The 19,405-nt window shown below is 57.8% G+C and overlaps 12 non-coding genes and 2 pseudogenes across 12 annotated transcripts; all 14 read right to left on the bottom strand.

Moving 5' to 3' along the window:
* Positions 1-475: 475 nt before the first annotated feature.
* Positions 476-594, bottom strand: LOC146675834 (5S ribosomal RNA). Its single transcript, XR_014910961.1, has one exon. It is a non-coding gene; the product is annotated as a 5S ribosomal RNA (ribosomal RNA).
* A 1,297-nt stretch (positions 595-1,891) lies between these two features.
* LOC146675833 (5S ribosomal RNA) lies at positions 1,892-2,010 on the bottom strand. Its single transcript, XR_014911219.1, has one exon. It is a non-coding gene; the product is annotated as a 5S ribosomal RNA (ribosomal RNA).
* Positions 2,011-2,952: 942 nt separating this feature from the next.
* LOC146675832 (5S ribosomal RNA) lies at positions 2,953-3,071 on the bottom strand. Its single transcript, XR_014911208.1, has one exon. It is a non-coding gene; the product is annotated as a 5S ribosomal RNA (ribosomal RNA).
* Positions 3,072-4,293: 1,222 nt separating this feature from the next.
* On the bottom strand, positions 4,294-4,412 carry LOC146675831 (5S ribosomal RNA; annotated as a pseudogene).
* Positions 4,413-5,714: 1,302 nt separating this feature from the next.
* Positions 5,715-5,833, bottom strand: LOC146675830 (5S ribosomal RNA). The gene has a single exon (XR_014910960.1). It is a non-coding gene; the product is annotated as a 5S ribosomal RNA (ribosomal RNA).
* A 1,814-nt stretch (positions 5,834-7,647) lies between these two features.
* On the bottom strand, positions 7,648-7,766 carry LOC146675829 (5S ribosomal RNA). The gene has a single exon (XR_014910775.1). It is a non-coding gene; the product is annotated as a 5S ribosomal RNA (ribosomal RNA).
* A 1,022-nt stretch (positions 7,767-8,788) lies between these two features.
* LOC146675828 (5S ribosomal RNA) lies at positions 8,789-8,907 on the bottom strand. The gene has a single exon (XR_014910959.1). It is a non-coding gene; the product is annotated as a 5S ribosomal RNA (ribosomal RNA).
* Positions 8,908-9,928: 1,021 nt separating this feature from the next.
* LOC146675827 (5S ribosomal RNA) lies at positions 9,929-10,047 on the bottom strand. Its single transcript, XR_014911197.1, has one exon. It is a non-coding gene; the product is annotated as a 5S ribosomal RNA (ribosomal RNA).
* Positions 10,048-11,269: 1,222 nt separating this feature from the next.
* LOC146675826 (5S ribosomal RNA) lies at positions 11,270-11,388 on the bottom strand (annotated as a pseudogene).
* Positions 11,389-12,690: 1,302 nt separating this feature from the next.
* On the bottom strand, positions 12,691-12,809 carry LOC146675825 (5S ribosomal RNA). Its single transcript, XR_014910957.1, has one exon. It is a non-coding gene; the product is annotated as a 5S ribosomal RNA (ribosomal RNA).
* A 1,814-nt stretch (positions 12,810-14,623) lies between these two features.
* Positions 14,624-14,742, bottom strand: LOC146675824 (5S ribosomal RNA). Its single transcript, XR_014910956.1, has one exon. It is a non-coding gene; the product is annotated as a 5S ribosomal RNA (ribosomal RNA).
* Positions 14,743-15,764: 1,022 nt separating this feature from the next.
* LOC146675823 (5S ribosomal RNA) lies at positions 15,765-15,883 on the bottom strand. Its single transcript, XR_014910955.1, has one exon. It is a non-coding gene; the product is annotated as a 5S ribosomal RNA (ribosomal RNA).
* Positions 15,884-16,905: 1,022 nt separating this feature from the next.
* LOC146675822 (5S ribosomal RNA) lies at positions 16,906-17,024 on the bottom strand. The gene has a single exon (XR_014910954.1). It is a non-coding gene; the product is annotated as a 5S ribosomal RNA (ribosomal RNA).
* Positions 17,025-18,045: 1,021 nt separating this feature from the next.
* On the bottom strand, positions 18,046-18,164 carry LOC146675821 (5S ribosomal RNA). Its single transcript, XR_014910953.1, has one exon. It is a non-coding gene; the product is annotated as a 5S ribosomal RNA (ribosomal RNA).
* Between the last annotated feature and the right edge of the window lie 1,241 nt (positions 18,165-19,405).

Raw genomic sequence — 19,405 nt, 5'->3', positions numbered from 1 at the left:
AGGCCCTGGTGTGGTGTAAGTGGCCTCAGCCAGTGCCACAGGCCCTGGTGTGGTGTAAGTGGCCTGAGCAAGAGCCACAGGCCCTGGTGTGGTGTAAGTGGCCTGAGCAAGAGCCCCAGACCCTGGTGTGGTGTAATTGGCCTCAATAGCAACTAATGCCCTGGTGTGGTGTAGGTGGCCTCAGCCAGCAGCCACAGGCCCTGGTGTGGTGTAAGTGGCCTCAGCCAGCAGCCACAGGCCCTGGTGTGGTGTAAGTGGCCTCAGCCAGAGCCACAGGCCCTGATGTGGTGTAAGTGGCCCCAGCCGGTCACTCAGGCCCTTGTGTGGTGTAGGTTGCATCAGCTAGCAGCACAAGACATTGGAAAAGAGCCAAAAGCAGTGTCGTTAATGTGCCCTCATTAATGGGCAGCTGCTTTTGGTCTTTTAATACACCCCTTCTCTGGATCAAAAGCGGTTCAATGACATGAAAATGAAAGGCTTACAGCACCAGGTATTCCCAGGCAGTCTCCCATCCAAGTACTAACCAAGCCCAGCCCTGCTTAGCTTCCGAGATCAGACGAGGTCGGGCGTGCTCAGGGTGGTATGGCCGTAAGCTGCTGGCTCCAGCACAATGTCTCAATTTATGGATTCAAGTGATTAGGTGGCAAGTACCTGAAGTTACGAAGACAATCCTATAACCATACCTGCATGTTTGCATAATACCCTAACCCAAAGGCTCAGTTTGGCATTTATCCAACAGCACAGGCCCTGGATTGTTGAAGATGGCCTCAGGGACCAGCACAGGGCCTGGTGTGTTGTACATGGCCACAGCAAGCAGCACAGGGCCTGGTTTGGTGAAGATGGCCTCGGCCAGAAGCGCAGGGCCTGGTGTGATGTGAGTGGCCTGAGCAAGAGCAACAGGCCTTGGTGTGGTGTAAGTGGCCTCAGCCAGCAGCCACAGGCCCTGGTGTGGTGTAAGTGGCCTGAGCAAGAGCCACAGACCCTGGTGTGGTGTAATTGGCCTCAGCCAGCAGCCACAGGCCCTGGTGTGGTGTAAGTCGCCTCAGCCAGAAGCCACAGGCACTGGTGTGGTGTAAGTGGCCTCAGCCAGCAGCAAAAGGGCCCTGGTGTGGTTTAAGTCGCCTCAGCCAGCAGCCACAGGCCCTGGTGTGGTGTAGGTGGCCTCAGCCAGCAGCCACAGGCCCTGGTGTGGTGTAAGTGGCCACAGCAAGCAGCACAGGGCCTGGTTTGGTGAAGATGGCCTCGGCCAGAAGCGCAGGGCCTGGTGTGATGTGAGTCGCCTGAGCAAGAGCCACAGGCCTTGGTGTGGTGTAAGTGGCCTCAGCCAGCAGCCACAGGCCCTGGTGTGGTGTAAGTCGCCTCAGCCAGAAGCCACAGGCACTGGTGTGGTGTAAGTGGCCTCAGCCAGCAGCAAAAGGGCCCTGGTGTGGTGTAAGTGGCCTCAGCCAGTGCCACTGGCCCTGGTGTGGTGTAAGTGGCCTGAGCAAGAGCCACAGGCCCTGGTGTGGTGTAAGTGGCCTGAGCAAGAGCCACAGACCCTGGTGTGGTGTAATTGGCCTCAATAGCAACTAATGCCCTGGTGTGGTGTAGGTGGCGTCAGCCAGCAGCCACAGGCCCTGGTGTGGTGTAAGTGGCCTCAGCCAGCAGCCACAGGCCCTGGTGTGGTGTAAGTGGCCTCAGCCAGAGCCACAGGCCCTGATGTGGTGTAAGTGGCCCCAGCCGGTCACTCAGGCCCTTGTGTGGTGTAGGTTGCATCAGCTAGCAGCACAAGACATTGGAAAAGAGCCAAAAGCAGTGTCGTTAATGTGCCCTCATTAATGGGCAGCTGCTTTTGGTCTTTTAATACACCCCTTCTCTGGATCAAAAGCGGTTCAATGACATGAAAATGAAAGGCTTACAGCACCAGGTATTCCCAGGTAGTCTCCCATCCAAGTACTAACCAAGCCCAGCCCTGCTTAGCTTCCGAGATCAGACGAGGTCGGGCGTGCTCAGGGTGGTATGGCCGTAAGCTGCTGGCTCCAGCACAATGTCTCAATTTATGGATTCAAGTGATTAGGTGGCAAGTACCTGAAGTTACGAAGACAATCCTATAACCATACCTGCATGTTTGCATAATACCCTAACCCAAAGGCTCAGTTTGGCATTTATCCAACAGCACAGGCCCTGGATTGTTGAAGATGGCCTCAGGAACCAGCACAGGGCCTGGTGTGTTGTACATGGCCACAGCAAGCAGCACAGGTCCTGGTTTGGTGAAGATGGCCTCGGCCAGAAGCGCAGGGCCTGGTGTGATGTGAGTGGCCTGAGTAAGAGCAACAGGCCTTGGTGTGGTGTAAGTGGCCTCAGCCAGCAGCCACAGGCCCTGGTGTGGTGTAAGTCGCCTCAGCCAGAAGCCACAGGCACTGGTGTGGTGTAAGTGGCCTCAGCCAGCAGCAAAAGGGCCCTGGTGTGGTGTAAGTGGCCTCAGCCAGCAGCCACAGGCCCTGGTGTGGTGTAGGTGGCCTCAGCCAGCAGCCACAGGCCCTGGTGTGGTGTAAGTGGCCTCAGCCAGCAGCCACAGGCCCTGGTGTGGTGTAAGTGGCCTCAGCCAGCAGCCACAGGCCCTGGTGTGGTGTAAGTGGCCTCAGCCAGTGCCACAGGCCCTGGTGTGGTGTAAGTGGCCTGAGCAAGAGTCACAGGCCCTGGTGTGGTGTAAGTGGCCTCAGCCAGTGCCACAGGCCCTGGTGTGGTGTAAGTGGCCTCAGCCAGAGCCACAGGCCCTGATGTGGTGTAAGTGGCCCCAGCCGGTCACTCAGGCCCTTGTGTGGTGTAGGTTGCATCAGCTAGCAGCACAAGACATTGGAAAAGAGCCAAAAGCAGTGTCGTTAATGTGCCCTCATTAATGGGCAGCTGCTTTTGGTCTTTTAATACACCCCTTCTCTGGATCAAAAGCGGTTCAATGACATGAAAATGAAAGGCTTACAGCACCAGGTATTCCCAGGTAGTCTCCCATCCAAGTACTAACCAAGCCCAGCCCTGCTTAGCTTCCGAGATCAGACGAGGTCGGGCGTGCTCAGGGTGGTATGGCCGTAAGCTGCTGGCTCCAGCACAATGTCTCAATTTATGGATTCAAGTGATTAGGTGGCAAGTACCTGAAGTTACGAAGACAATCCTATAACAATACCTGCATGTGTGCATAATACCCTAACCCAAAGGCTCAGTTTGGCATTTATCCAACAGCACAGGCCCTGGATTGTTGAAGATGGCCTCAGGAACCAGCACAGGGCCTGGTGTGTTGTACATGGCCACAGCAAGCAGCACAGGGCCTGGTTTGGTGAAGATGGCCTCGGCCAGAAGCGCAGGGCCTGGTGTGATGTGAGTGGCCTGAGCAAGAGCAACAGGCCTTGGTGTGGTGTAAGTGGCCTCAGCCAGCAGCCACAGGCCCTGGTGTGGTGTAAGTCGCCTCAGCCAGAAGCCACAGGCACTGGTGTGGTGTAAGTGGCCTCAGCCAGCAGCAAAAGGGCCCTGGTGTGGTGTAAGTGGCCTCAGCCAGCAGCCACAGGCCCTGGTGTGGTGTAGGTGGCCTCAGCCAGCAGCCACAGGCCCTGGTGTGGTGTAAGTGGCCTCAGCCAGCAGCCACAGGCCCTGGTGTGGTGTAAGTGGCCTCAGCCAGCAGCCACAGGCCCTGGTGTGGTGTAAGTGGCCTCAGCCAGTGCCACAGGCCCTGGTGTGGTGTAAGTGGCCTGAGCAAGAGCCACAGACCCTGGTGTGGTGTAATTGGCCTCAGCCAGCAGCCACAGGCCCTGGTGTGGTGTAAGTTGCCTCAGCTAGAAGACACAGGCACTGGTGTGGTGTAAGTGGCCTCAGCCAGCAGCAAAAGGGCCCTGGTGTGGTGTAAGTCGCCTCAGCCAGCAGCCACAGGCCCTGGTGTGGTGTAGGTGGCCTCAGCCAGCAGCCACAGGCCCTGGTGTGGTGTAAGTGGCCTCAATAGCAACTAAGGCCCTGGTGTGGTGTAAGTGGCTTCAGCCAGCAGCCACAGGCTCTGTTGTGGTGTAACTGGCCTCAGCCAGCAGCCACAGGCCCTGGTGTGGTGTAAGTGGCCTCAGCCAGAGCCACAGGCCCTGATGTGGTGTAAGTGGCCCCAGCCGGTCACTCAGGCCCTGGTGTGGTGTAGGTGGCATCAGCTAGCAGCACAAGACATTGGAAAAGAGCCAAAAGCAGTGTCGTTAATGTGCCCTCATTAATGGGCAGCTGCTTTTGGTCTTTTAATACACCCCTTCTCTGGATCAAAAGCGGTTCAATGACATGAAAATGAAAGGCTTACAGCACCAGGTATTCCCAGGCAGTCTCCCATCCAAGTACTAACCAAGCCAAGCCCTGCTTAGCTTCCGAGATCAGACGAGGTCGGGCGTGCTCAGGGTGGTATGGCCGTAAGCTGCTGGCCCCAGCACAATGTCTCAATTTATGGATTCAAGTGATTAGGTGGCAAGTACCTGAAGTTACGAAGACAATCCTATAACCATACCTGCATGTTTGCATAATACCCTAACCCAAAGGCTCAGTTTGGCATTTATCCAACAGCACAGGCCCTGGATTGTTGAAGATGGCCTCAGGAACCAGCACAGGACCTGGTTTGGTGAAGATGGCCTCGGCCAGAAGCGCAGGGCCTGGTGTGAAGTGAGTGGCCTGAGCAAGAGCAACAGGCCTTGGTGTGGTGTAAGTGGCCTCAGCCAGCAGCCACAGGCCCTGGTGTGGTGTAAGTCGCCTCAGCCAGCAGCCACAGGCACTGGTGTGGTGTAAGTGGCCTCAGCCAGCAGCAAAAGGGCCCTGGTGTGGTGTAAGTGGCCTCAGCCAGCAGCCACAGGCCCTGGTGTGGTGTAGGTGGCCTCAGCCAGCAGCCACAGGCCCTGGTGTGGTGTAAGTGGCCTCAGCCAGCAGCCACAGGCCCTGGTGTGGTGTAAGTGGCCTCAGCCAGCAGCCACAGGCCCTGGTGTGGTGTAAGTGGCCTCAGCCAGTGCCACAGGCCCTGGTGTGGTGTAAGTGGCCTGAGCAAGAGCCACAGACCCTGGTGTGGTGTAATTGGCCTCAGCCAGCAGCCACAGGCCCTGGTGTGGTGTAAGTGGCCTCAGCCAGAAGCCACAGGCACTGGTGTGGTGTAAGTGGCCTCAGCCAGCAGCAAAAGGGCCCTGGTGTGGTGTAAGTCGCCTCAGCCAGCAGCCACAGGCCCTGGTGTGGTGTAGGTGGCCTCAGCCAGCAGCCACAGGCCCTGGTGTGGTGTAAGTGGCCTCAGCCAGTGCCACAGGCCCTGGTGTGGTGTAAGTGGCCTGAGCAAGAGCCACAGGCCCTGGTGTGGTGTAAGTGGCCTCAGCCAGTGCCACAGGCCCTGGTGTGGTGTAATTGGCCTCAGCCAGCAGCCACAGGCCCTGGTGTGGTGTAGGTGGCCTCAGCCAGCAGCCACAGGCCCTGGTGTGGTGTAAGTGGCCTCAGCCAGCAGCCACAGGCCCTGGTGTGGTGTAAGTGGCCTCAGCCAGAGCCACAGGCCCTGATGTGGTGTAAGTGGCCCCAGCCGGTCACTCAGGCCCTTGTGTGGTGTAGGTTGCATCAGCTAGCAGCACAAGACATTGGAAAAGAGCCAAAAGCAGTGTCGTTAATGTGCCCTCATTAATGGGCAGCTGCTTTTGGTCTTTTAATACACCCCTTCTCTGGATCAAAAGCGGTTCAATGACATGAAAATGAAAGGCTTACAGCACCAGGTATTCCCAGGCAGTCTCCCATCCAAGTACTAACCAAGCCCAGCCCTGCTTAGCTTCCGAGATCAGACGAGGTCGGGCGTGCTCAGGGTGGTATGGCCGTAAGCTGCTGGCTCCAGCACAATGTCTCAATTTATGGATTCAAGTGATTAGGTGGCAAGTACCTGAAGTTACGAAGACAATCCTATAACCATACCTGCATGTTTGCATAATACCCTAACCCAAAGGCTCAGTTTGGCATTTATCCAACAGCACAGGCCCTGGATTGTTGAAGATGGCCTCAGGGACCAGCACAGGGCCTGGTGTGTTGTACATGGCCACAGCAAGCAGCACAGGGCCTGGTTTGGTGAAGATGGCCTCGGCCAGAAGCGCAGGGCCTGGTGTGATGTGAGTGGCCTGAGCAAGAGCAACAGGCCTTGGTGTGGTGTAAGTGGCCTCAGCCAGCAGCCACAGGCCCTGGTGTGGTGTAAGTGGCCTGAGCAAGAGCCACAGACCCTGGTGTGGTGTAATTGGCCTCAGCCAGCAGCCACAGGCCCTGGTGTGGTGTAAGTCGCCTCAGCCAGAAGCCACAGGCACTGGTGTGGTGTAAGTGGCCTCAGCCAGCAGCAAAAGGGCCCTGGTGTGGTTTAAGTCGCCTCAGCCAGCAGCCACAGGCCCTGGTGTGGTGTAGGTGGCCTCAGCCAGCAGCCACAGGCCCTGGTGTGGTGTAAGTGGCCACAGCAAGCAGCACAGGGCCTGGTTTGGTGAAGATGGCCTCGGCCAGAAGCGCAGGGCCTGGTGTGATGTGAGTGGCCTGAGCAAGAGCAACAGGCCTTGCTGTGGTGTAAGTGGCCTCAGCCAGCAGCCACAGGCCCTGGTGTGGTGTAAGTGGCCTGAGCAAGAGCCACAGACCCTGGTGTGGTGTAATTGGCCTCAGCCAGCAGCCACAGGCCCTGGTGTGGTGTAAGTGGCCTCAGCCAGCAGCCACAGGCACTGGTGTGGTGTAAGTGGCCTCAGCCAGCAGCAAAAGGGCCCTGGTGTGGTTTAAGTCGCCTCAGCCAGCAGCCACAGGCCCTGGTGTGGTGTAGGTGGCCTCAGCCAGCAGCCACAGGCCCTGGTGTGGTGTAAGTGGCCACAGCAAGCAGCACAGGGCCTGGTTTGGTGAAGATGGCCTCGGCCAGAAGCGCAGGGCCTGGTGTGATGTGAGTGGCCTGAGCAAGAGCCACAGGCCTTGGTGTGGTGTAAGTGGCCTCAGCCAGCAGCCACAGGCCCTGGTGTGGCGTAAGTCGCCTCAGCCAGAAGCCACAGGCACTGGTGTGGTGTAAGTGGCCTCAGCCAGCAGCAAAAGGGCCCTGGTGTGGTGTAAGTGGCCTCAGCCAGCAGCCACAGGCCCTGGTGTGGTGTAGGTGGCCTCAGCCAGCAGCCACAGGCCCTGGTGTGGTGTAAGTGGCCTCAGCCAGCAGCCACAGGCCCTGGTGTGGTGTAAGTGGCCTCAGCCAGTGCCACAGGCCCTGGTGTGGTGTAAGTGGCCTGAGCAAGAGCCACAGGCCCTGGTGTGGTGTAAGTGGCCTGAGCAAGAGCCACAGACCCTGGTGTGGTGTAATTGGCCTCAATAGCAACTAATGCCCTGGTGTGGTGTAGGTGGCCTCAGCCAGCAGCCACAGGCCCTGGTGTGGTGTAAGTGGCCTCAGCCAGCAGCCACAGGCCCTGGTGTGGTGTAAGTGGCCTCAGCCAGAGCCACAGGCCCTGATGTGGTGTAAGTGGCCCCAGCCGGTCACTCAGGCCCTTGTGTGGTGTAGGTTGCATCAGCTAGCAGCACAAGACATTGGAAAAGAGCCAAAAGCAGTGTCGTTAATGTGCCCTCATTAATGGGCAGCTGCTTTTGGTCTTTTAATACACCCCTTCTCTGGATCAAAAGCGGTTCAATGACATGAAAATGAAAGGCTTACAGCACCAGGTATTCCCAGGCAGGCTCCCATCCAAGTACTAACCAAGCCCAGCCCTGCTTAGCTTCCGAGATCAGACGAGGTCGGGCGTGCTCAGGGTGGTATGGCCGTAAGCTGCTGGCTCCAGCACAATGTCTCAATTTATGGATTCAAGTGATTAGGTGGCAAGTACCTGAAGTTACGAAGACAATCCTATAACCATACCTGCATGTTTGCATAATACCCTAACCCAAAGGCTCAGTTTGGCATTTATCCAACAGCACAGGCCCTGGATTGTTGAAGATGGCCTCAGGAACCAGCACAGGGCCTGGTGTGTTGTACATGGCCACAGCAAGCAGCACAGGGCCTGGTTTGGTGAAGATGGCCTCGGCCAGAAGCGCAGGGCCTGGTGTGATGTGAGTGGCCTGAGTAAGGGCAACAGGCCTTGGTGTGGTGTAAGTGGCCTCAGCCAGCAGCCACAGGCCCTGGTGTGGTGTAAGTCGCCTCAGCCAGAAGCCACAGGCACTGGTGTGGTGTAAGTGGCCTCAGCCAGCAGCAAAAGGGCCCTGGTGTGGTGTAAGTGGCCTCAGCCAGCAGCCACAGGCCCTGGTGTGGTGTAGGTGGCCTCAGCCAGCAGCCACAGGCACTGGTGTGGTGTAAGTGGCCTCAGCCAGCAGCCACAGGCCCTGGTGTGGTGTAAGTGGCCTCAGCCAGTGCCACAGGCCCTGGTGTGGTGTAAGTGGCCTGAGCAAGAGCCACAGGCCCTGGTGTGGTGTAAGTGGCCTCAGCCAGTGCCACAGGCCCTGGTGTGGTGTAAGTGGCCTCAGCCAGCAGCCACAGGCCCTGGTGTGGTGTAGGTGGCCTCAGCCAGCAGCCACAGGCCCTGGTGTGGTGTAAGTGGCCTCAGCCAGCAGCCACAGGCCCTGGTGTGGTGTAAGAGGCCTCAGCCAGAGCCACAGGCCCTGATGTGGTGTAAGTGGCCCCAGCCGGTCACTCAGGCCCTTGTGTGGTGTAGGTTGCATCAGCTAGCAGCACAAGACATTGGAAAAGAGCCAAAAGCAGTGTCGTTAATGTGCCCTCATTAATGGGCAGCTGCTTTTGGTCTTTTAATACACCCCTTCTCTGGATCAAAAGCGGTTCAATGACATGAAAATGAAAGGCTTACAGCACCAGGTATTCCCAGGCAGTCTCCCATCCAAGTACTAACCAAGCCCAGCCCTGCTTAGCTTCCGAGATCAGACGAGGTCGGGCGTGCTCAGGGTGGTATGGCCGTAAGCTGCTGGCTCCAGCACAATGTCTCAATTTATGGATTCAAGTGATTAGGTGGCAAGTACCTGAAGTTACGAAGACAATCCTATAACCATACCTGCATGTTTGCATAATACCCTAAACAAAGGCTCAGTTTGGCATTTATCCAACAGCACAGGCCCTGGATTGTTGAAGATGGCCTCAGGAACCAGCACAGGGCCTGGTGTGTTGTACATGGCCACAGCAAGCAGCACAGGGCCTGGTTTGGTGAAGATGGCCTCGGCCAGAAGCGCAGGGCCTGGTGTGATGTGAGTGGCCTGAGTAAGAGCAACAGGCCTTGGTGTGGTGTAAGTGGCCTCAGCCAGCAGCCACAGGCCCTGGTGTGGTGTAAGTCGCCTCAGCCAGAAGCCACAGGCACTGGTGTGGTGTAAGTGGCCTCAGCCAGCAGCAAAAGGGCCCTGGTGTGGTGTAAGTGGCCTCAGCCAGCAGCCACAGGCCCTGGTGTGGTGTAGGTGGCCTCAGCCAGCAGCCACAGGCACTGGTGTGGTGTAAGTGGCCTCAGCCAGCAGCCACAGGCCCTGGTGTGGTGTAAGTGGCCTCAGCCAGTGCCACAGGCCCTGGTGTGGTGTAAGTGGCCTGAGCAAGAGCCACAGGCCCTGGTGTGGTGTAAGTGGCCTCAGCCAGTGCCACAGGCCCTGGTGTGGTGTAAGTGGCCTCAGCCAGCAGCCACAGGCCCTGGTGTGGTGTAGGTGGCCTCAGCCAGCAGCCACAGGCCCTGGTGTGGTGTAAGTGGCCTCAGCCAGCAGCCACAGGCCCTGGTGTGGTGTAAGTGGCCTCAGCCAGAGCCACAGGCCCTGATGTGGTGTAAGTGGCCCCAGCCGGTCACTCAGGCCCTTGTGTGGTGTAGGTTGCATCAGCTAGCAGCACAAGACATTGGAAAAGAGCCAAAAGCAGTGTCGTTAATGTGCCCTCATTAATGGGCAGCTGCTTTTGGTCTTTTAATACACCCCTTCTCTGGATCAAAAGCGGTTCAATGACATGAAAATGAAAGGCTTACAGCACCAGGTATTCCCAGGTAGTCTCCCATCCAAGTACTAACCAAGCCCAGCCCTGCTTAGCTTCCGAGATCAGACGAGGTCGGGCGTGCTCAGGGTGGTATGGCCGTAAGCTGCTGGCTCCAGCACAATGTCTCAATTTATGGATTCAAGTGATTAGGTGGCAAGTACCTGAAGTTACGAAGACAATCCTATAACAATACCTGCATGTGTGCATAATACCCTAACCCAAAGGCTCAGTTTGGCATTTATCCAACAGCACAGGCCCTGGATTGTTGAAGATGGCCTCAGGAACCAGCACAGGGCCTGGTGTGTTGTACATGGCCACAGCAAGCAGCACAGGGCCTGGTTTGGTGAAGATGGCCTCGGCCAGAAGCGCAGGGCCTGGTGTGATGTGAGTGGCCTGAGCAAGAGCAACAGGCCTTGGTGTGGTGTAAGTGGCCTCAGCCAGCAGCCACAGGCCCTGGTGTGGTGTAAGTCGCCTCAGCCAGAAGCCACAGGCACTGGTGTGGTGTAAGTGGCCTCAGCCAGCAGCAAAAGGGCCCTGGTGTGGTGTAAGTGGCCTCAGCCAGCAGCCACAGGCCCTGGTGTGGTGTAGGTGGCCTCAGCCAGCAGCCACAGGCCCTGGTGTGGTGTAAGTGGCCTCAGCCAGCAGCCACAGGCCCTGGTGTGGTGTAAGTGGCCTCAGCCAGCAGCCACAGGCCCTGGTGTGGTGTAAGTGGCCTCAGCCAGTGCCACAGGCCCTGGTGTGGTGTAAGTGGCCTGAGCAAGAGCCACAGACCCTGGTGTGGTGTAATTGGCCTCAGCCAGCAGCCACAGGCCCTGGTGTGGTGTAAGTTGCCTCAGCTAGAAGACACAGGCACTGGTGTGGTGTAAGTGGCCTCAGCCAGCAGCAAAAGGGCCCTGGTGTGGTGTAAGTCGCCTCAGCCAGCAGCCACAGGCCCTGGTGTGGTGTAGGTGGCCTCAGCCAGCAGCCACAGGCCCTGGTGTGGTGTAAGTGGCCTCAATAGCAACTAAGGCCCTGGTGTGGTGTAAGTGGCTTCAGCCAGCAGCCACAGGCTCTGTTGTGGTGTAACTGGCCTCAGCCAGCAGCCACAGGCCCTGGTGTGGTGTAAGTGGCCTCAGCCAGAGCCACAGGCCCTGATGTGGTGTAAGTGGCCCCAGCCGGTCACTCAGGCCCTGGTGTGGTGTAGGTGGCATCAGCTAGCAGCACAAGACATTGGAAAAGAGCCAAAAGCAGTGTCGTTAATGTGCCCTCATTAATGGGCAGCTGCTTTTGGTCTTTTAATACACCCCTTCTCTGGATCAAAAGCGGTTCAATGACATGAAAATGAAAGGCTTACAGCACCAGGTATTCCCAGGCAGTCTCCCATCCAAGTACTAACCAAGCCAAGCCCTGCTTAGCTTCCGAGATCAGACGAGGTCGGGCGTGCTCAGGGTGGTATGGCCGTAAGCTGCTGGCCCCAGCACAATGTCTCAATTTATGGATTCAAGTGATTAGGTGGCAAGTACCTGAAGTTACGAAGACAATCCTATAACCATACCTGCATGTTTGCATAATACCCTAACCCAAAGGCTCAGTTTGGCATTTATCCAACAGCACAGGCCCTGGATTGTTGAAGATGGCCTCAGGAACCAGCACAGGACCTGGTTTGGTGAAGATGGCCTCGGCCAGAAGCGCAGGGCCTGGTGTGAAGTGAGTGGCCTGAGCAAGAGCAACAGGCCTTGGTGTGGTGTAAGTGGCCTCAGCCAGCAGCCACAGGCCCTGGTGTGGTGTAAGTCGCCTCAGCCAGCAGCCACAGGCACTGGTGTGGTGTAAGTGGCCTCAGCCAGCAGCAAAAGGGCCCTGGTGTGGTGTAAGTGGCCTCAGCCAGCAGCCACAGGCCCTGGTGTGGTGTAGGTGGCCTCAGCCAGCAGCCACAGGCCCTGGTGTGGTGTAAGTGGCCTCAGCCAGCAGCCACAGGCCCTGGTGTGGTGTAAGTGGCCTCAGCCAGCAGCCACAGGCCCTGGTGTGGTGTAAGTGGCCTCAGCCAGTGCCACAGGCCCTGGTGTGGTGTAAGTGGCCTGAGCAAGAGCCACAGACCCTGGTGTGGTGTAATTGGCCTCAGCCAGCAGCCACAGGCCCTGGTGTGGTGTAAGTGGCCTCAGCCAGAAGCCACAGGCACTGGTGTGGTGTAAGTGGCCTCAGCCAGCAGCAAAAGGGCCCTGGTGTGGTGTAAGTGGCCTCAGCCAGCAGCCACAGGCCCTGGTGTGGTGTAGGTGGCCTCAGCCAGCAGCCACAGGCCCTGGTGTGGTGTAAGTGGCCTCAGCCAGTGCCACAGGCCCTGGTGTGGTGTAAGTGGCCTGAGCAAGAGCCACAGGCCCTGGTGTGGTGTAAGTGGCCTCAGCCAGTGCCACAGGCCCTGGTGTGGTGTAATTGGCCTCAGCCAGCAGCCACAGGCCCTGGTGTGGTGTAGGTGGCCTCAGCCAGCAGCCACAGGCCCTGGTGTGGTGTAAGTGGCCTCAGCCAGCAGCCACAGGCCCTGGTGTGGTGTAAGTGGCCTCAGCCAGAGCCACAGGCCCTGATGTGGTGTAAGTGGCCCCAGCCGGTCACTCAGGCCCTTGTGTGGTGTAGGTTGCATCAGCTAGCAGCACAAGACATTGGAAAAGAGCCAAAAGCAGTGTCGTTAATGTGCCCTCATTAATGGGCAGCTGCTTTTGGTCTTTTAATACACCCCTTCTCTGGATCAAAAGCGGTTCAATGACATGAAAATGAAAGGCTTACAGCACCAGGTATTCCCAGGCAGTCTCCCATCCAAGTACTAACCAAGCCCAGCCCTGCTTAGCTTCCGAGATCAGACGAGGTCGGGCGTGCTCAGGGTGGTATGGCCGTAAGCTGCTGGCTCCAGCACAATGTCTCAATTTATGGATTCAAGTGATTAGGTGGCAAGTACCTGAAGTTACGAAGACAATCCTATAACCATACCTGCATGTTTGCATAATACCCTAACCCAAAGGCTCAGTTTGGCATTTATCCAACAGCACAGGCCCTGGATTGTTGAAGATGGCCTCAGGGACCAGCACAGGGCCTGGTGTGTTGTACATGGCCACAGCAAGCAGCACAGGGCCTGGTTTGGTGAAGATGGCCTCGGCCAGAAGCGCAGGGCCTGGTGTGATGTGAGTGGCCTGAGCAAGAGCAACAGGCCTTGGTGTGGTGTAAGTGGCCTCAGCCAGCAGCCACAGGCCCTGGTGTGGTGTAAGTGGCCTGAGCAAGAGCCACAGACCCTGGTGTGGTGTAATTGGCCTCAGCCAGCAGCCACAGGCCCTGGTGTGGTGTAAGTCGCCTCAGCCAGAAGCCACAGGCACTGGTGTGGTGTAAGTGGCCTCAGCCAGCAGCAAAAGGGCCCTGGTGTGGTTTAAGTCGCCTCAGCCAGCAGCCACAGGCCCTGGTGTGGTGTAGGTGGCCTCAGCCAGCAGCCACAGGCCCTGGTGTGGTGTAAGTGGCCACAGCAAGCAGCACAGGGCCTGGTTTGGTGAAGATGGCCTCGGCCAGAAGCGCAGGGCCTGGTGTGATGTGAGTGGCCTGAGCAAGAGCAACAGGCCTTGCTGTGGTGTAAGTGGCCTCAGCCAGCAGCCACAGGCCCTGGTGTGGTGTAAGTGGCCTGAGCAAGAGCCACAGACCCTGGTGTGGTGTAATTGGCCTCAGCCAGCAGCCACAGGCCCTGGTGTGGTGTAAGTGGCCTCAGCCAGCAGCCACAGGCACTGGTGTGGTGTAAGTGGCCTCAGCCAGCAGCAAAAGGGCCCTGGTGTGGTTTAAGTCGCCTCAGCCAGCAGCCACAGGCCCTGGTGTGGTGTAGGTGGCCTCAGCCAGCAGCCACAGGCCCTGGTGTGGTGTAAGTGGCCACAGCAAGCAGCACAGGGCCTGGTTTGGTGAAGATGGCCTCGGCCAGAAGCGCAGGGCCTGGTGTGATGTGAGTGGCCTGAGCAAGAGCCACAGGCCTTGGTGTGGTGTAAGTGGCCTCAGCCAGCAGCCACAGGCCCTGGTGTGGTGTAAGTCGCCTCAGCCAGAAGCCACAGGCACTGGTGTGGTGTAAGTGGCCTCAGCCAGCAGCAAAAGGGCCCTGGTGTGGTGTAAGTGGCCTCAGCCAGCAGCCACAGGCCCTGGTGTGGTGTAGGTGGCCTCAGCCAGCAGCCACAGGCCCTGGTGTGGTGTAAGTGGCCTCAGCCAGCAGCCACAGGCCCTGGTGTGGTGTAAGTGGCCTCAGCCAGTGCCACAGGCCCTGGTGTGGTGTAAGTGGCCTGAGCAAGAGCCACAGGCCCTGGTGTGGTGTAAGTGGCCTGAGCAAGAGCCACAGACCCTGGTGTGGTGTAATTGGCCTCAATAGCAACTAATGCCCTGGTGTGGTGTAGGTGGCCTCAGCCAGCAGCCACAGGCCCTGGTGTGGTGTAAGTGGCCTCAGCCAGCAGCCACAGGCCCTGGTGTGGTGTAAGTGGCCTCAGCCAGAGCCACAGGCCCTGATGTGGTGTAAGTGGCCCCAGCCGGTCACTCAGGCCCTTGTGTGGTGTAGGTTGCATCAGCTAGCAGCACAAGACATTGGAAAAGAGCCAAAAGCAGTGTCGTTAATGTGCCCTCATTAATGGGCAGCTGCTTTTGGTCTTTTAATACACCCCTTCTCTGGATCAAAAGCGGTTCAATGACATGAAAAAGAAAGGCTTACAGCACCAGGTATTCCCAGGCAGTCTCCCATCCAAGTACTAACCAAGCCCAGCCCTGCTTAGCTTCCGAGATCAGACGAGGTCGGGCGTGCTCAGGGTGGTATGGCCGTAAGCTGCTGGCTCCAGCACAATGTCTCAATTTATGGATTCAAGTGATTAGGTGGCAAGTACCTGAAGTTACGAAGACAATCCTATAACCATACCTGCATGTTTGCCTAATACCCTAACCCAAAGGCTCAGTTTGGCATTTATCCAACAGCACAGGCCCTGGATTGTTGAAGATGGCCTCAGGAACCAGCACAGGGCCTGGTGTGTTGTACATGGCCACAGCAAGCAGCACAGGGCCTGGTTTGGTGAAGATGTCCTCGGCCAGAAGCGCAGGGCCTGGTGTGATGTGAGTGGCCTGAGTAAGAGCAACAGGCCTTGGTGTGGTGTAAGTGGCCTCAGCCAGCAGCCACAGGCCCTGGTGTGGTGTAAGTCGCCTCAGCCAGAAGCCACAGGCACTGGTGTGGTGTAAGTGGCCTCAGCCAGCAGCAAAAGGGCCCTGGTGTGGTGTAAGTGGCCTCAGCCAGCAGCCACAGGCCCTGGTGTGGTGTAGGTGGCCTCAGCCAGCAGCCACAGGCCCTGGTGTGGTGTAAGTGGCCTCAGCCAGCAGCCACAGGCCCTGGTGTGGTGTAAGTGGCCTCAGCCAGCAGCCACAGGCCCTGGTGTGGTGTAAGTGGCCTCAGCCAGTGCCACAGGCCCTGGTGTGGTGTAAGTGGCCTGAGCAAGAGCCACAGGCCCTGGTGTGGTGTAAGTGGCCTCAGCCAGTGCCACAGGCCCTGGTGTGGTTTAATTGGCCTCAGCCAGCAGCCACAGGCCCTGGTGTGGTGTAGGTGGCCTCAGCCAGCAGCCACAGGCCCTGGTGTGGTGTAAGTGGCCTCAGCCAGAGCCACAGGCCCTGATGTGGTGTAAGTGGCCCCAGCCGGTCACTCAGGCCCTTGTGTGGTGTAGGTTGCATCAGCTAGCAGCACAAGACATTGGAAAAGAGCCAAAAGCAGTGTCGTTAATGTGCCCTCATTAATGGGCAGCTGCTTTTGGTCTTTTAATACACCCCTTCTCTGGATCAAAAGCGGTTCAATGACATGAAAAGGAAAGGCTTACAGCACCAGGTATTCCCAGGCAGTCTCCCATCCAAGTACTAACCAAGCCCAGCCCTGCTTAGCTTCCGAGATCAGACGAGGTCGGGCGTGCTCAGGGTGGTATGGCCGTAAGCTGCTGGCTCCAGCACAATGTCTCAATTTATGGATTCAAGTGATTAGGTGGCAAGTACCTGAAGTTACGAAGACAATCCTATAACCATACCTGCATGTTTGCATAATACCCTAACCCAAAGGCTCAGTTTGGCATTTATCCAACAGCACAGGCCCTGGATTGTTGAAGATGGCCTCAGGAACCAGCACAGGGCCTGGTGTGTTGTACATGGCCACAGCAAGCAGCACAGGGCCTGGTTTGGTGAAGATGGCCTCGGCCAGAAGCGCAGGGCCTGGTGTGATGTGAGTGGCCTGAGTAAGAGCAACAGGCCTTGGTGTGGTGTAAGTGGCCTCAGCCAGCAGCCACAGGCCCTGGTGTGGTGTAAGTCGCCTCAGCCAGAAGCCACAGGCACTGGTGTGGTGTAAGTGGCCTCAGCCAGCAGCAAAAGGGCCCTGGTGTGGTGTAAGTGGCCTCAGCCAGCAGCCACAGGCCCTGGTGTGGTGTAGGTGGCCTCAGCCAGCAGCCACAGGCACTGGTGTGGTGTAAGTGGCCTCAGCCAGCAGCCACAGGCCCTGGTGTGGTGTAAGTGGCCTCAGCCAGTGCCACAGGCCCTGGTGTGGTGTAAGTGGCCTGAGCAAGAGCCACAGGCCCTGGTGTGGTGTAAGTGGCCTCAGCCAGTGCCACAGGCCCTGGTGTGGTGTAAGTGGCCTCAGCCAGCAGCCACAGGCCCTGGTGTGGTGTAGGTGGCCTCAGCCAGCAGCCACAGGCCCTGGTGTGGTGTAAGTGGCCTCAGCCAGCAGCCACAGGCCCTGGTGTGGTGTAAGTGGCCTCAGCCAGAGCCACAGGCCCTGATGTGGTGTAAGTGGCCCCAGCCGGTCACTCAGGCCCTTGTGTGGTGTAGGTTGCATCAGCTAGCAGCACAAGACATTGGAAAAGAGCCAAAAGCAGTGTCGTTAATGTGCCCTCATTAATGGGCAGCTGCTTTTGGTCTTTTAATACACCCCTTCTCTGGATCAAAAGCGGTTCAATGACATGAAAATGAAAGGCTTACAGCACCAGGTATTCCCAGGCAGTCTCCCATCCAAGTACTAACCAAGCCCAGCCCTGCTTAGCTTCCGAGATCAGACGAGGTCGGGCGTGCTCAGGGTGGTATGGCCGTAAGCAGCTGGCTCCAGCACAATGTCTCAATTTATGGATTCAAGTGATTAGGTGGCAAGTACCTGAAGTTACGAAGACAATCCTATAACCATACCTGCATGTTTGCATAATACCCTAAACAAAGGCTCAGTTTGGCATTTATCCAACAGCACAGGCCCTGGATTGTTGAAGATGGCCTCAGGAACCAGCACAGGGCCTGGTGTGTTGTACATGGCCACAGCAAGCAGCACAGGGCCTGGTTTGGTGAAGATGGCCTCGGCCAGAAGCGCAGGGCCTGGTGTGATGTGAGTGGCCTGAGTAAGAGCAACAGGCCTTGGTGTGGTGTAAGTGGCCTCAGCCAGCAGCCACAGGCCCTGGTGTGGTGTAAGTCGCCTCAGCCAGAAGCCACAGGCACTGGTGTGGTGTAAGTGGCCTCAGCCAGCAGCAAAAGGGCCCTGGTGTGGTGTAAGTGGCCTCAGCCAGCAGCCACAGGCCCTGGTGTGGTGTAGGTGGCCTCAGCCAGCAGCCACAGGCACTGGTGTGGTGTAAGTGGCCTCAGCCAGCAGCCACAGGCCCTGGTGTGGTGTAAGTGGCCTCAGCCAGTGCCACAGGCCCTGGTGTGGTGTAAGTGGCCTGAGCAAGAGCCACAGGCCCTGGTGTGGTGTAAGTGGCCTCAGCCAGTGCCACAGGCCCTGGTGTGGTGTAAGTGGCCTCAGCCAGCAGCCACAGGCCCTGGTGTGGTGTAGGTGGCCTCAGCCAGCAGCCACAGGCCCTGGTGTGGTGTAAGTGGCCTCAGCCAGCAGCCACAGGCCCTGGTGTGGTGTAAGTGGCCTCAGCCAGAGCCACAGGCCCTGATGTGGTGTAAGTGGCCCCAGCCGGTCACTCAGGCCCTTGTGTGGTGTAGGTTGCATCAGCTAGCAGCACAAGACATTGGAAAAGAGCCAAAAGCAGTGTCGTTAATGTGCCCTCATTAATGGGCAGCTGCTTTTGGTCTTTTAATACACCCCTTCTCTGGATCAAAAGCGGTTCAATGACATGAAAATGAAAGGCTTACAGCACCAGGTATTCCCAGGCAGTCTCCCATCCAAGTACTAACCAAGCCCAGCCCTGCTTAGCTTCCGAGATCAGACGAGGTCGGGCGTGCTCAGGGTGGTATGGCCGTAAGCTGCTGGCTCCAGCACAATGTCTCAATTTATGGATTAAAGTGATTAGGTGGCAAGTACCTGAAGTTACGAAGACAATCCTATAACCATACCTGCATGTTTGCATAATACCCTAACCCAAAGGCTCAGTTTGGCATTTATCCAACAGCACAGGCCCTGGATTGTTGAAGATGGCCTCAGGGACCAGCACAGGGCCTGGTGTGTTGTACATGGCCACAGCAAGCAGCACAGGGCCTGGTTTGGTGAAGATGGCCTCGGCCAGAAGCGCAGGGCCTGGTGTGATGTGAGTGGCCTGAGCAAGAGCAACAGGCCTTGGTGTGGTGTAAGTGGCCTCAGCCAGCAGCCACAGGCCCTGGTGTGGTGTAAGTGGCCTGAGCAAGAGCCACAGACCCTGGTGTGGTGTAATTGGCCTCAGCCAGCAGCCACAGGCCCTGGTGTGGTGTAAGTGGCCTCAGCCAGCAGCCACAGGCACTGGTGTGGTGTAAGTGGCCTCAGCCAGCAGCAAAAGGGCCCTGGTGTGGTTTAAGTCGCCTCAGCCAGCAGCCACAGGCCCTGGTGTGGTGTAGGTGGCCTCAGCCAGCAGCCACAGGCCCTGGTGTGGTGTAAGTGGCCACAGCAAGCAGCACAGGGCCTGGTTTGGTGAAGATGGCCTCGGCCAGAAGCGCAGGGCCTGGTGTGATGTGAGTGGCCTGAGCAAGAGCCACAGGCCTTGGTGTGGTGTAAGTGGCCTCAGCCAGCAGCCACAGGCCCTGGTGTGGTGTAAGTCGCCTCAGCCAGAAGCCACAGGCACTGGTGTGGTGTAAGTGGCCTCAGCCAGCAGCAAAAGGGCCCTGGTGTGGTGTAAGTGGCCTCAGCCAGCAGCCACAGGCCCTGGTGTGGTGTAGGTGGCCTCAGCCAGCAGCCACAGGCCCTGGTGTGGTGTAAGTGGCCTCAGCCAGCAGCCACAGGCCCTGGTGTGGTGTAAGTGGCCTCAGCCAGTGCCACAGGCCCTGGTGTGGTGTAAGTGGCCTGAGCAAGAGCCACAGGCCCTGGTGTGGTGTAAGTGGCCTGAGCAAGAGCCACAGACCCTGGTGTGGTGTAATTGGCCTCAATAGCAACTAATGCCCTGGTGTGGTGTAGGTGGCCTCAGCCAGCAGCCACAGGCCCTGGTGTGGTGTAAGTGGCCTCAGCCAGCAGCCACAGGCCCTGGTGTGGTGTAAGTGGCCTCAGCCAGAGCCACAGGCCCTGATGTGGTGTAAGTGGCC

The sequence above is a fragment of the Rhamphochromis longiceps genome, linkage group LG3, assembly GCF_057381845.1.
Source record: "Rhamphochromis longiceps isolate RC_006_pf linkage group LG3, R_longiceps_female_GT1.1, whole genome shotgun sequence".
Lineage (NCBI taxonomy): Eukaryota > Metazoa > Chordata > Actinopteri > Cichliformes > Cichlidae > Rhamphochromis > Rhamphochromis longiceps.
Note: the sequence above shows the minus strand (reverse complement) of the source record. Positions and strands in the feature narration are given on the sequence as shown.